This window comes from Pongo pygmaeus, chromosome 12 (assembly GCF_028885625.2).
Source record: "Pongo pygmaeus isolate AG05252 chromosome 12, NHGRI_mPonPyg2-v2.0_pri, whole genome shotgun sequence".
Classification (NCBI taxonomy): Eukaryota; Metazoa; Chordata; class Mammalia; order Primates; family Hominidae; genus Pongo; species Pongo pygmaeus.
Genome location: NC_072385.2, coordinates 23,659,611 through 23,673,611, shown reverse-complemented (window position 1 = coordinate 23,673,611; position 14,001 = coordinate 23,659,611). Strand labels below are relative to the sequence as shown.

General features: G+C 38.0%; 1 long non-coding RNA gene across 1 annotated transcript in view; it reads left to right on the top strand.

Annotated features, from left to right (window-relative positions):
• Nucleotides 1-5,278: 5,278 nt before the first annotated feature.
• The window catches only part of LOC129030759 (uncharacterized), a 49,036-nt gene continuing 40,313 nt past the window's right edge, over nt 5,279-14,001 (top strand). The window contains exons 1-3 of the long non-coding RNA XR_008500746.2: nt 5,279-5,457; nt 12,767-12,841; nt 13,449-13,618. This is a non-coding gene — a long non-coding RNA (uncharacterized LOC129030759). The remainder of the gene's footprint in view (nt 5,458-12,766; nt 12,842-13,448; nt 13,619-14,001) is intronic.

Genomic DNA, 14,001 nt, shown 5'->3' with positions numbered 1-14,001 from the left:
CACTTGAACCCGGGAAGTGGAGGTTGCAGTGAGCTGAGATTGTGCCACTGCACTCTACCCTGGGCGACAGAGCAAGATTCTGTCTAAAAAAAAAAAAGACTACTTTTTTTGGCTATTCTAGGTCTAATTAGAATTAGTATTGGTCTTCTTTGTTTTGTTTTTACAGTACTTTGAGTTGCCATTTTAAGTAGAATTATTATAACTAGTACAGAGTTTACTTTTTTGTCCTGGGAGTCAAATCATGTATGTCTTCTCTGAAAACTAACTTGGCTTTCTAAATTTTAGGATTTCAGATACTTTGAGGAAAAAGCTAAAAGTTTGTTTTCTCAACTAGAAATGTATATGCCATTATAAGTATTGGGAATTTGAAGAAATATAACTAGACATTTTATTTTCTGACTTTTTCACTGTACATGTTAATTAAGTTCTTTGTAGAAATACAGTACAACATTGCTCTTGGTCTTCAGTACTTTACGGTTTAAAGAGGAAATACTAAAGAGAATAAAAGAGGTTGCAGTATAACGAGTCGTGTAGAAGTTCTGCAGCCTACTCAATAGACTTGAGAAGCTTATTTAAGGTACCATATTTCATTCGAATCTAAGATGTCATAGATAATTTTTAAAAAGTGCTATTACATTCTATACCTCTAAGAAGGAAAAAACACTCAGGACAGGGAGTTTAGTAGGAGACCTAATCCATAAGGCTGGTACACCTAGGGATAAATGAGAAATTAACTTGACCATCCAGAAAAGGGACCGTAAAGAAACATGCAGGTCTCAACCTTGACACTAAATAGAGAAAGGAAAAAAAACATTTCTCTGAGAATTTGAATCACAAGCCCTAAGCTTTGGGTGTGCAGCCTTACCACCAGTGTGGTCCACAAAGGCCTGCCACAAAGGATTAATTCAGATGGTGTCGGGCTGATAGTGTTCCCAGACAACAGCAGAAGCAGATGCACATCTTCCCTGGGAAAATTCACCTCTAGTTTAGACCTATGGTAAGATACTTCCATTATAAAAGATGTATTCCAGTTTCAGAAATGTAATATGTGAAAAAACATGCCTTTTAGAATTGATAAAATAGAATTCCATCAGGACCAACTTTTCAGTGTTGTTAAACGTGTATTTTATATTTGATGAAGATCTTGAAACTGAAATACTTTAAAAAGCCTTCCAAATTAAATTACTTTCTATATAGTTTTAGATAAAGTATCCATGATGTGTATGTAGTATATATTGTGATTTTATTATGGGAAGTATTTGATTAAAGTATCCTATTCTGAGATAAAAGTTGCCTTGTTATGAAAGAAAGCTAACAGACATGCTCTCAAGGCATTTTTTGTTAATCTAAGAAACCATGTTCTTCTGCCTTTTCTTGCTTTGCCATCAGTGTTTATGAATTTCTCTTAGCATCTTTTAGTATATATGAAGGACATTTGATGTTTTTACTTCTCTGCTACATTACCGAATGATAAGAGAGATGTTTTCTATTATATTCATGGACTTGCTTCTCTAGTGTTTGAGCTGTTTGACCACTTACTTGTGAGTTTTAAATATGTTATCCATTTATCTTAAAGTTAGATATCTAAAGAATGTAAGACCCATGTTAACAAAAAATTTCGTTTTCTTCTGCAACTGCTCCATATGGTTTTTGAGTGGTTCCTGCTTCTGACTGAGAACAAGGAAATGTGGAATTGTGTGTAGGAATGAAATGATGGCCAGATTTTCACTAGGTTATACACTGTCATCAGTAATAGCTCCTGACATCTCTTTCTTTCGTTAAGAGTTTTTTTTCTATTCAAGAAAACAGAAATGGCATGGCCTTTTTTAGTTTGTTCTTTGATTTGAATCAGACAAATTACTTCTGGCCAGCTGATTTATTTGTTTCTTTTGCTACTAGCTTTAAAAAATAAATAAATAAATCTGACTAGAAAAGGATCTCAGCCTCTTAAAATTATTGACTACATTAATAGTACTCCATTTTGATCCTCCCAAATTTATTGCTCCTTGAAGAATATGTCATCTTTGTTCTGTAAACTCTTAGAACCAGTAATTTCTGCTCTGGCTAAGACTGCTACTAACAAGTAGAGTGATTGCCCACTATCTAAGCCCGAGACTTAGCTGTACTAACTCCAGAGGATGTGCAAATGATTTTCTTTTTAAATCTGTGGCATTTCTCTTTATACAGTACATAAATGTGTATTTATTCACCAGTCTTTGAGTGTAGGGTTAAGTCCTTTCTTTGTAAAGGAGTCTACAAATTTGAATTCAATTTTGTCTTTACTGCATAAACTGTACCAGTTATACATCCTTTTTTTAATGCTTTTTTTTAAAAAAAGGTGTATTCAGCTTCAAAACTTTACCAAAAAGTACCAGCAATCAAATCCTACTGTTGTGCTGTTATTTGTATAGTTTTGTTTAGTGAAGTCTGATTATTTTATAGGAGTTTCTACTGTAAGGATAATATTTTCAATCAATATTCTGTTATTTTCCAATGCTAGGCTTTGTATTTCCTGGTTAGTTTTATAGTCAATGCTAGACCTATTCTTTTACCGAGTGTATGCGTGTGTGTCTGTGTGTGTATACTGTTTTCAAAAGTGAAACTTATTTTGGGTATGTTTTTCTTTTATTGCTTCTGTAGAACTTACTGGGTTGGTGACATTTATAAGACAGAGTCTTGAAGATTTTCCAGAATGGGAAAGGTAACAATAACAATAAAAATAATCCTAGACCTCTAGAATTAGAAGGACTCTTGCACCATGAGAGGATTCTCTTTTATAGCACCTGGAAAGATGGTTTTCAACCTCTATTTATCCTAGTGCCAGGGAATTTCTTCTCATAAGTGATCCATCGATAGCTCTCATTTTTTAAAAGGTTATGCCCTTTAAATCAAAGTTTGTAACTCTTTGATTTCTACCATTTTGTCTTGGATTTGTCTTCTGAAAGAAAGTGCTGTTTAAAATTGAGGAGTGTTGTATGTGAAGACACTAATAAAAGGAACACCAATATATAAATGTTTCTCCCTATCCTTTTTTTGGTTAGTGTTTGAACTTTATGGCTTTTCTTTCTGGAGGACAAGATTGAGAAAAGTCTTTTTATTGTTTACATTTTAGTAAATAGTAACCATCTAGAGTTTGAGTGGCAAGAATTTTGAAGTTTGGCTGCCCTTGTGTACTACTGGTAGATTTTGTGAAAGTTGCTACTTACTGTTTGTTTCTTATTTATCAGAAAATAATTGAGGAGATAGTAGCCAATATGAGCTAATTCAGATTTGTAAGGTCCTTAGTGTCCTGAAATAGTTAACATATTTCTTAATCTAAAGCAAGTCTCCCAATACACTTAAAGAAGGGTCCTGAAATAGTTAACATGTTTCTTAATCTAAAGCAAGTCCCCCAGTGCACTTAAAGAAGTGTGGGTTAACTTTTTAAATATGTTTGAGGACATGATAAAGCATACTAAACACATATTTAACCAATGCCTCCCATTTTCACTTTGTAATAATTTTATGATACTTTGTAATTTTGTTTGGAATTAGTGGTGAATACGAATCACTTAAAAAAAAAGTTAAGTTGAGAAGTCATATCTGCTTAGGTGGCTTTCCCGCAGTGTTTGCATCCATCAAAGATGTTTATTTTTGAAGTGAAAGATAAAGGAATTTACTTCAGAAGACTGAGTGCATGGTTTAGATGATTATTAATAGAGGGAAGTAGATAAAAGGTTAAGAAACCTGAAGAGAGAACAAAATATGAGCCAGAAAAAGATGAGAACATGTCCAGCATTTCGGCATCATGGCATGTTAGAACTCTTGCTAGCTCTGTAATACCTGCAACAGTCGGAGACTGGATAGCTTCAGTGACGGCAAATCCGCTGTTTCACATCAGTTTGTTCCATTGGTGGCTGCTTGTGTTATCATCTCATGCTTTCATTCACTAAAAATGCTTTCTACATTCATTCTCCACCATTCCTGGTTCTTCTTTCTAGAGCTACATAAATCTGAATTTGTAGTTTTCTTTAACATTTGACCTTCCTTCATGTATCTTAATGGCTTCTTGACCTACTTTTCTCACATACAAGTTCATACTAAACTGATTGGTTTCTTCTATTTCACATGTAATATGGATTGTGAACCCTTTATTTCTGCTCTTAACAGAGTAGATTGGTTGCAGTTTCTTGGGTGCAGGAATGTAAAAATGAGTACATTTGCCTCAGCTTCCCATATAGCTGGGACTATACAGGTGCATGCCACTACACCTGGTTAATTTTCGTATTTTTTGGTAGAGACGGTGTATCACCCTGTTGGCCAGGTTTGTCTTGAACTCCAGACCTCAAGAGATCTGCCTGCCTTGGCCTCCCAAATTACTGGGATTACAGGCATAAGTCACTGCGTCTGGCTTGGGGGAGTTAGTGTTGAAGTATTGTCTTTGTATCCCAAAGCAGGCCCTTCTGAAACTGATGATGTTGATGAAAAACTCCTTCTACTGAAGTCTTTGCAACGTACAATCTTTTCACTTCCATTTTCCTACATACTGTTTCTATTTAATGGTTCCTTGTCTTCCACAGACTGTTTTTAGTATTTATAAGTATAGTATTCATTTTCTATGTGGAAAGGGAAAATGTATTGGCATTTTTTTTAACATATAAATGAACTTCAACAAGCAACAATTTTTCAAATCAGTTTTCCCTGTTGTGAATCTCGAAGTGGGTACGTGATGCACTTTCCCATTTAAGGTAAAGTACACATTTATCCCTTATCTCAGAATAGTCAGAAATCAGGTTCTTACTGTATGGTTAGTAATGCAAATATTGATAAGGTCATGTTGATACTTAGTATTTAGAAGAATTCTGAAATAGCACTTGTTAATCTGTAAGCTTTATGCATTTATTACTTTTTTTGAATTTTTATAGTGTTCCCAAACTTGACTCTCTCATAGGCTATTAGTAATAGGTTTTACCTCTGTCTCTTTTGGCCTCAAGTACACAAGATGTGTTTTCTTTAGGTGTAGCATATAATATAAATTCACTTGTTTATTTCAGATTTTGAAAGAACAAAGAGGAACTACAGAATCATTGCTTACATTGACACCGGCCCAGTTGTCCCAATGGATGGGTTTTTTCGGATGAACGTAAAAACTGACCCTGCTATTAAAAGCTTGAAACTTGGATCTGTTTTATCTGAGTTCTCTCCTCAAAAAAAGACCTTCAGGAAGTATCAGATAACTGAAACATACCAGATCACAGCACCACATGCCTCCTGTCCTTCTCTAATTTCTGTTCTCTTATACATTGTTACATTTCTTTCCTGCCCCTATTAGTGAAGCCCATGGATTTGGGACTGAGCTCCCAGCTCCTGGCCCGCAGCACCAGGTTAAAGCTTTCCTCCTTGGCAGTACTTGTGGCCTCAGTGACTGACTTTTTCTCTGATGAGCAGGAGGACCTCGACAAAACCCCTGGTGTTTGGGTAATAACATGAACAACCATCTTAACTGTTATTCTTTATTGAAATTTTACTTTTTAACTACTGGCGTCTTGTTCATTATCTCCCTTTCCTTTGACCTCTTATCTCTTTTTTTGTTGACTTTACAGTCAAGGAACTTAATGCTCCCTAAATCCAAATATTAAGGTTAAAAGGGGAGAGGAAATGTGTGCAGAGAAAGTATACTCTACAAATGAGTCAAAGATGGATTCTGAGATACAGGTTTATAGATTTACCTAGAGTTTTGAGTTCAGGTGAGTTTTCACAATATGCAGTAAGTGGAAAAGAATCCCAAAATAATTGTGACATGAAAAAGCTAGATGTTGAAAACCAAAAAGATTTCACTTCGGTATGGCACTTTTAATTCAAGAATACTGGCCACCAAATGAGTTTTTCTGACTGTAATCATTGCTCTTTAAAAATTAAGAGACGTATTTATAACTTTTATTTTACTTTTAGTACAGATTCTGAATGTATTTATCAATAGATAAGACAAAATAGATGAGCATCTGCTTCCCTTCTTCCCCCAATGTATTTTTACCGAAATGTAATATATTTTTATTTATACTTAAAGACAGTGTTTTTCCTTTTTTTTAAAATTTATTTTATTATTATTATATTTTAAATTTTAGGGTACATGTGCACAATGTGCAGGTTAGTTACATATGTATACATGTGCCATGCTGGTGTGCTGCACCCATTAACTCGTCATTTAGCATTAGGTATAAATGCTATCCCTCCCCACTCCCCCCACCCCACAACAGTCCCCAGAGTGTGATGTTCCCCTTCCTGTGTCCATGTGTTCTCATTGTTCAATTCCTGCCTTTAAGTGAGAACATGCGGTGTTTGAATTTTTGTCCTTGCGATAGTTTACTGAGAATGATTTCTAATTACATCCATGTTCCTACAAAGGACATGAACTCATCCTTTTTTATGGCTGCATAGTATTCCATGGTGTATATATGCCACATTTTCTTAATCCACTCTATCATTGTTGGACATTTGGATTGGTTCCAAGTCTTTGCTGTTGTGAATAGTGCCTCAATAAACATACGTGTGCACGTGTCTTTATAGCAGCATGATTTATAATCCTTTGGGTATATACCAAGTAATGGGATGGCTGGGTCAAATGGTATTTCCAGTTCTAGATCCCTGAGGAATCGCCACACTGACTTCCACAAGGGTTGAACTAGTTGACGGTCCCACTAACAGTGTAAAAGTGTTCCTATTTCTCCACATCCTCTCCAGCACCTGTTGTTTCCTGACTTTTTAATGATCGCCATTCTAACTGGTGTGAGATGGTATCTCATTGTGATTTTGATTTGCATTTCTCTGATGGCCAGTGATGGTGAGCATTTTTTCATGTGGTTTTTGGCTGCATAAATGACTTCTTTTGAGAAGTGTCTGTTCATGTCCTTCGCCCACTTTTTGATGGGGTTGTTTGTTTTTTTTCTTGTAAATTTGTTGGAGTTCATTGTAGATTCTGGATATTAGCCCTTTGTCAGATGAGTAGGTTGCGAAAATTTTCTCCCATTTTATAGGTTGCCTGTTCACTCTTATGGTAGTTTCTTTTGCTGTGCAGAAGCTCTTTAGTTTAATTAGATCCCATTTGTCAATTTTGGCTTTTGTTGGCTTTGCTTTTGGTGTTTTAGATATGAAGTCCTTGCCCATGCCTATGTCCTGAATGGTAATTAGCCTAGGTTTTTTTCTAGGGTTTTTATGGTTTTAGGTCTAATATTTAAGTCTTTAATCCATCTTGAATTAATTTTTGTATAAGGTGTAAGGAAGGGATCCAGTTTCAGCTTTCTACATATGGCTAGCCAGTTTTCCCAGCACCATTTATTAAATAGGGAATCCTTTCCCTATTGCTTGTTTTTGTTAGGTTTGTCAAAGATCAGGTAGTTGTAGATATGCGGCAGTATTTCTGAGGGCTCTGTTCTGTTCCATTGATCTATATCTCTGTTTTGGTACCCAGTACCATGCTGTTTTGGTTACTGTAGCCTTGTAGTATAGTTCGAAGTCAGGTAGCATGATGCCTCCAGCTTTTTCTTTTGGCTTTGGATTGACTTGGCGATGCAGGCTCTTTTTTGGTTCCAAATGAACTTTAAAGTAGTTTTTTCCAATTCTGTGAAGAAAGTCATTGGTAGCTTGATGGGGATAGCATTGAATCTATAAATTACCTTGGGCAGTATGGCCATTTTCACGATACTGATTCTTCTACCCATGAACATGGAATGTTCTTCCATTTGTTTGTATCCTCTTTTATTTTGTTGAGCAGTGGTATGTAGTTCTCCTTGAAGAGGTCCTTCACGTCCCTTGTAAGTTGGATTCCTAGGTATTTTATTCTCTTTGAAGCAATTGTGAATGGGAGTTCACTCATGATTTGGCTCTCTGTTTGTCTGTTATTGGTGTATAAGAATGCTTGTGATTTTTGTACAGTGATTTTGTATCCTGAGACTTTGCTGAAGTTGCTTATCAGCTTAAGGAGATTTTGGGCTGAGACAAATGGGGTTTTCTAGATATACAATCATGTCATCTGCAAACAGGGACAATTTTATTTCCTTTTTTCCTAATTGAATACCCTTTATTTCCTTCTCCTGCCTAATTGCCCTGGCCAGAACTTCCAGCACTGTGTTGAATAGGAGTGGTGAGAGAGGGCATCCCTGTCTTGTGCCAGTTTTCAAAGGGAATGCTTCCAGTTTTTGCCCATTCAGTATGATATTGGCTGTGGGTCTGTCATAGATAGCTGTTATTATTTTGAGATACGTCCCATCAATACCTAATTGATTGAGAGTTTTTAGCATGAAGGGCTGTTGAATTTTGTCAAAGGCCTTTTCTGCATCTATTGAGATAATCATGTGGTTTTTGTTTTTGGTTCTGTTTATATACTGGATTACATTTATTGATTTGCGTATATTGAACCAGCCTTGCATCTCAGGGATGAAGCCCACTTGATCATGGTGGATAAGCTTTTTGATGTGCTGCTGGATTCGGTTTGCCAGTATTTTATTGAGGATTTTTGCATCAATATTCATCAAGAATATTGGTCTAAAATTCTCTTTTTTGGTTGTGTCTCTGCCAGGCTTTGGTATCAGGATGATGCTGGCCTCATAAAATGAGTTAGGGAGGATTCCCTCTTTTTCTATTGATTGGAATAGTTTCAGAAGAAATGGTACCAGTTCCTCCTTGTACCTCTGGTAGAATTCGGCTGTGAATCCATCTGGTCCTGGACTTTTTTTGGTTGGTAAGCTATTGATTATTGCCACAATTTCAGAGCCTGTTATTGGTCTATTCAGAGATTCAACTTTTTCCTGGTTTAGTCTTGGGAGGGTGTATGTGTTCAGGAATTTATCCATTTGTTCTAGATTTTCTAGTTTATTTGCGTAGAGGTGTTTGTAGTATTCTCTGATGGTCGTTTGTATTTCTGTGGCATCGGTGGTGATATCCCCTTTATCATTTTTTATTGCATCTATTTGATTCTTCTCTTCTTCTTAGTCTTGCTAGCGGTCAATCAATTTTGTTGATCCTTTCAAAAAACCAGCTCCTGGATTCATTAATTTTTTGAAGGGTGTTTTATGTCTCTATTTCCTTCAGTTCTGCTCTGATTTTAGTTATTTCTTGCTTTCTGCTAGCTTTTGAATGTGTTTGCTCTTGCTTTTCTTGTTATTTTAATTGTGATGTTAGGGTGTCAATTTTAGATCTTTCCTGCTTTCTCTTGTGGGCATTTAGTGCTATAAATTTCCCTCTACACACTGCTTTGATTGTGTCCCAGAGAGTCTGGTATGTTGTGTCTTTGTTCTCGTTGGTTTCAAAGAACATCTTTATTTCTGCCTTCGTTTTGTTATGTACCCAGTAGTCATTCAGGAGCAGGTTGTTCAGTTTCCATGTAGTTGAGCGGTTTTGAGTGAGTTTCTTAATCCTGAGTTCTAGTTTGATTGCACTGTGGTCTGAGAGACAGTTTGTTATAATTTCTCTTCTTTTACATTTGTTGAGGAGAGCTTTACTTCCAACTATGTGGTCAGTTTTGGAATAGGTGTGATGTGGTGCTGAAAAAAATGTATATTCTGTTGACTTGGGGTGGAGAGTTCTGTAGATGTCTATTAGGTCTGCTTGGTGCAGACCTGAGTTGAATTCCTGGGTATCCTTGTTAACTTTCTGTCTCATTGATCTGTCTAATGTTGACAGTGGGGTGTTAAAGTCTCCCATTATTATTGTGTGGGAGTCTAAGTCTCTTTGTAGGTCACTCAGGACTTGCTTTATCAATCTGGGTGCTCCTGTGATTGGGTGCATATATATTTAGGATAGTTAGCTCTTCTTGTTGAATTGATCCCTTTACCATTATGTAATGGCCTTCTTTGTCTCTTTTGATCTTTGTTGGTTTAAAGTCTGTTTTATCAGAGACTAGGATTGCAACCCCTGCCTTTTTTTTGTTTTCCATTTGCTTGGTAGATCCTCCTCCATCCTTTTATTTTGAGTCTATGTGTGTCTCTGCACGTGAGATGGGTTTCCTGAATACAGCACACTGATGGGTCTTGACTCTTTATCCAATTTGCCAGTCTGTGTCTTTTAATTGGAGCATTTAGTCCATTTACATTTAAAGTTAATATTGTTATGTGTGAATTTGATCCTGTCATTATGAGGATAGCTGGTTATTTTGCTCGTTAGTTGATGCAGTTTCTTCCTAGCCTCGATGGTCTTTACAGTTTGGCATGATTTTGCAGTGGCTGGTACCACTTGTTCCTTTCCGTGTTTAGTGCTTCCTTCAGGAGCTCTTTTAAGGCAGGCCTGGTGGTGACAAAATCTCTCAGCATTTGCTTGTCTGTAAAGTATTTTATTTCTCCTTCACTTATGAAGCTTAGTTTGGCTGGATATGAAATTCTGGGTTGAAAATTCTTTTCTTTAAGAATGTTGAATATTGGCCCCTACTCTCTTCTGGCTTGTAGAGTTTCTGCCGAGAGATCCGCTGTTAGCCTGATGGGCTTCCCTTTGTGGGTAACCCGACCTTTCTCTCTGGCTGCCCTTAACACTTTTTCCTTCAACTTTGGGGAACCTGACAATTATGTGTCTTGGAGTTGCTCTTCTCGAGGAGTATCTTTGTGGCGTTCTCTGTATTTCCTGAATCTGAATGTTGGCCTGCCTTGCTAGATTGGGGAAGTTCTCCTGGATAATATCCTGCAGAGTGTTTTCCAACTTGGTTCCATTTTCCCCGTCACTTTTAGGTACACCAATCAGACGTAGATTTGGTCTTTTCACATAGTCCCATATTTCTTGGAGGCTCTGTTCGTTTCTTTTTATTCTTTTTTCTCTAAACTCCCCTTCTCGCTTCATTTCATTGATTTCATCTTCCATCACTGATACCCTTTCTTCCAGTTTATCACATCGGCTCCTGAGGCTTCTGCATTCTTCACTTAGTTCTCAAGCCTTGGCTTTCAGCTCCATCAGCTCCTTTAAGCACTTCTCTGTATTGGTTATTCTAGTTCTACATTCGTTTAAATTTTTTTCAAAGTTTTTAACTTCTTTGCCTTTGGTTTGAATTTCCTCCTGTAGCTCGGAATAGTTTGATCATCTGAAGCCTTCTTCTCTCAACTCGTGAAAGTCATTCTCCTTCCAGCTTTGTTCCGTTGCTGGTGAGGAACTGCGTTCCTTTGGAGGAGGAGAGGCATTCTGCTTTTTAGAGTTTCCTGTTTTTCTTCTCTGTTTTTACCTATCTTTGTGGTTTTATCTACTTTTGGTCTTTGATGATGGTGATGTACAGATGGGTTTTTGGTGTGGATGTCCTTTCTGTTTGTTAGTTTTCCTTCTAACAGACAGGACCCTCAGCTGCAGGTCTGTTGGAGTTTGCTAGAGGTCCGCTCCAGACCCTGTTTGCCTGGGTAACAGCAGCGGTGGCTGCAGAACACCGGATTTTGGTGAACTGCGAATGCTGCTGTCTGATCGTTCCTCTGGAAGTTCTGTCTCAGAGGAGTACCCGGCCGTGTGAGGTGCCAGTCTGCCCCTACTGGGGGGTGCCTCCCAGTTAGGCTGCTCGGGGTTCAGGGACCCACTTGAGGAGGCAGTCTGCCCGTTCTCAGATCTCCAGCTGCGTGCTGGGAGAACCACTGCTCTCTTCAAAGCTGTCAGACAGGGACATTTAAGTCTGCAGAGGTTACTGCTATCTTTTTGTTTGTCTGTGCCCTGCCCCCAGAGGTCAAAGACAGTGTTTTTCAATCTTCTCCATGTTAGTAGCTCAGATCTTTAAGGAGAGAGGATGTATACTGGGGGCAGCTTGTGGTCTTAATCCTAACTGGCACTCTGATATTTTAGATTATTTCTTTCATATTTGTGAGTAAAACTTCTGCTCCAGTAGGATGAACCTGTTTACCTTGTGACTGCCTAACAGATCTGTTGCTTTATATGCCAGTTTTTAGAAGCAGGCAGATTATGTTACCTGGATTAAAATGTTTTTGACACTAAAGGTAGTATCTTAAATTTTTACTTATGAGTTACTTTAAGTACAACTTCGCTTAAATTATGGGGATCAAGTTTCCATAACTTTCACCATGGTGAAAATGGAAAGCAGGGAACATTCCACAGCAAACCCCGAGCTTATTTACAGAGTTAATTGTCTGAGTGAAGCAAGCATTCACACTTGTGTGTGTGTGTGTGTGTGTGTGTGTGTCAGTGACAGATGAGCATGGTACTTGAAGCATAATTGTGCTTCTTCAGATTCCAGTATCCAGTAATTTTATCATGTAGCTAGAGTAACTAATATTAAATCCCCAAGCCTACTTGGGTGTACTGTATTTGTATTTTAAAATAATGTTTTTAAGCTACCAAATAGACATGTTATATAATTCTTCTGAATTAGAAAACGTTATTTGGATTAATAGAGTTAATAGAATCGTATTTTATGTTTATTATGTTTTTTTTTTTTCATGAGATGGAGTTCCACTCTTGTCGCCCAGGCTGGAGTGCAGCGGCGCGATCTCAGCTCACTGCACCCTCCTGGGTTCAAGTGATTCTCCTGCCTTAGCCTCCCGAGTAGGTGGGATTATAGGCACCTGCCACCACGCCTGGCTAATTTCTTGTATTTTAGTAGAGATGAGGTTTCACCATGTTGGCCCAGGCTGATCTCGAACTCCTGACCTCAGGTGATCTGCCCTCCTCAGCCTCCCAAACTGCTGGGTTTACAGGTGTGAGCCACCGCACCTGTACTATTATGTCTTAAAAGTGCTTGCATCGTCACCTAGATTATCTTTTGTCTGTCAATGTGAGTTTTTATTGGTTTATTGTATGTTGTTTATTTTCTTTTTAGGAAGCCATCATTCTTTAGAGGGCAGTGAGCAAACAGTACCAGCAGAAATTGAAGTACCAGCAGAAGGCTAAGAAGGTTAGGAGAAAAAGGCATTTTGTATTTTACTGTTTTTTTTTTTTTTTTTTTAGACGGAGTCTTGTTCTGTTGCCAGGCTAGAGTGCAGTGGCACGATACCGGCTCACTGCAACCTCTGACTCCCTGGTTCAAGTGATTCTCCTGCCTCAGCCTCCTAAGTAGCTGGGATTATAGGCACACACCACCACACCCAGCTATTTTTTGTATTTTTAGTAGAGACCAGGGTTTCACCATGTTGGCCAGGATGGTCTTAATCTTTCGACCACCTGATCCGCACACCTCGGCCTCCCAAAGTGCTGTGATTACAGATGTGGGCGCTCGGCCACCTCCTCTTGGGAGAAGTGCACTGATTCTGGTTGCCACGTGGATTTATTTTGGGAGTGATATTGATCTAACTTCATGGAAATAATACTAGATAGAAAGTTAGTGGATGGATTCTCTATTGATGAGAATTTTGGGTAAACCAAATACCAGGTTACCAAGTTTTATTTTTGTCTCTGATGCAAAAAAACAATTTGCCAGCCGGTGAAAAACTCTCACAGTTCTGGATGTGAGTTTAGGAAACTGGATTTCTACTATTCAATTTCTTACTACTTTTTTTGCACAGGGATCATGGCACAAGTTGCAGTTTCCACCCTGCCCACTGAAGATGAGGAGTCCATGGAAGATGAGTCTGTCTAAGACGAGGAGTCCGTTGAAGATGAGGAGTCTGTTGAAGATGAGTCCGCAGAGAGCAGGATGGTGGTGACATTGCTCATATCAGCTCTCGAGTCCATGGTGAGACCTTCTGTTCTAACAGTCTATAATTGGGTAGGACTGGGTGGTAGATAAGGTTGATTTGTTTTTGTAGAGCTTATAATTTTATGATTTATAGTTCTAATGAGTAGATCTTTTTCTTGAATAGTAGTTGTGGTCAAACACTTCTAACCAAATGTGCCATGTTGTCCAACCTGGTCTCAAAATTTGGGGCTCAAGAGACCTGCCCACCTTGGCCTCCCAAAATACTGGGATTACAAGTGTAAGCCCCTAAATCTGGCCAGATATTTTTCTTTTTATGGCTGAATAATACTCTGTCTGTATATATTACTTTTTCTTTATCCATTCACCTACTGATGGGCATTAGAGTTGGTTCTACCTTTTGGCCACTGTGAATAATGCTG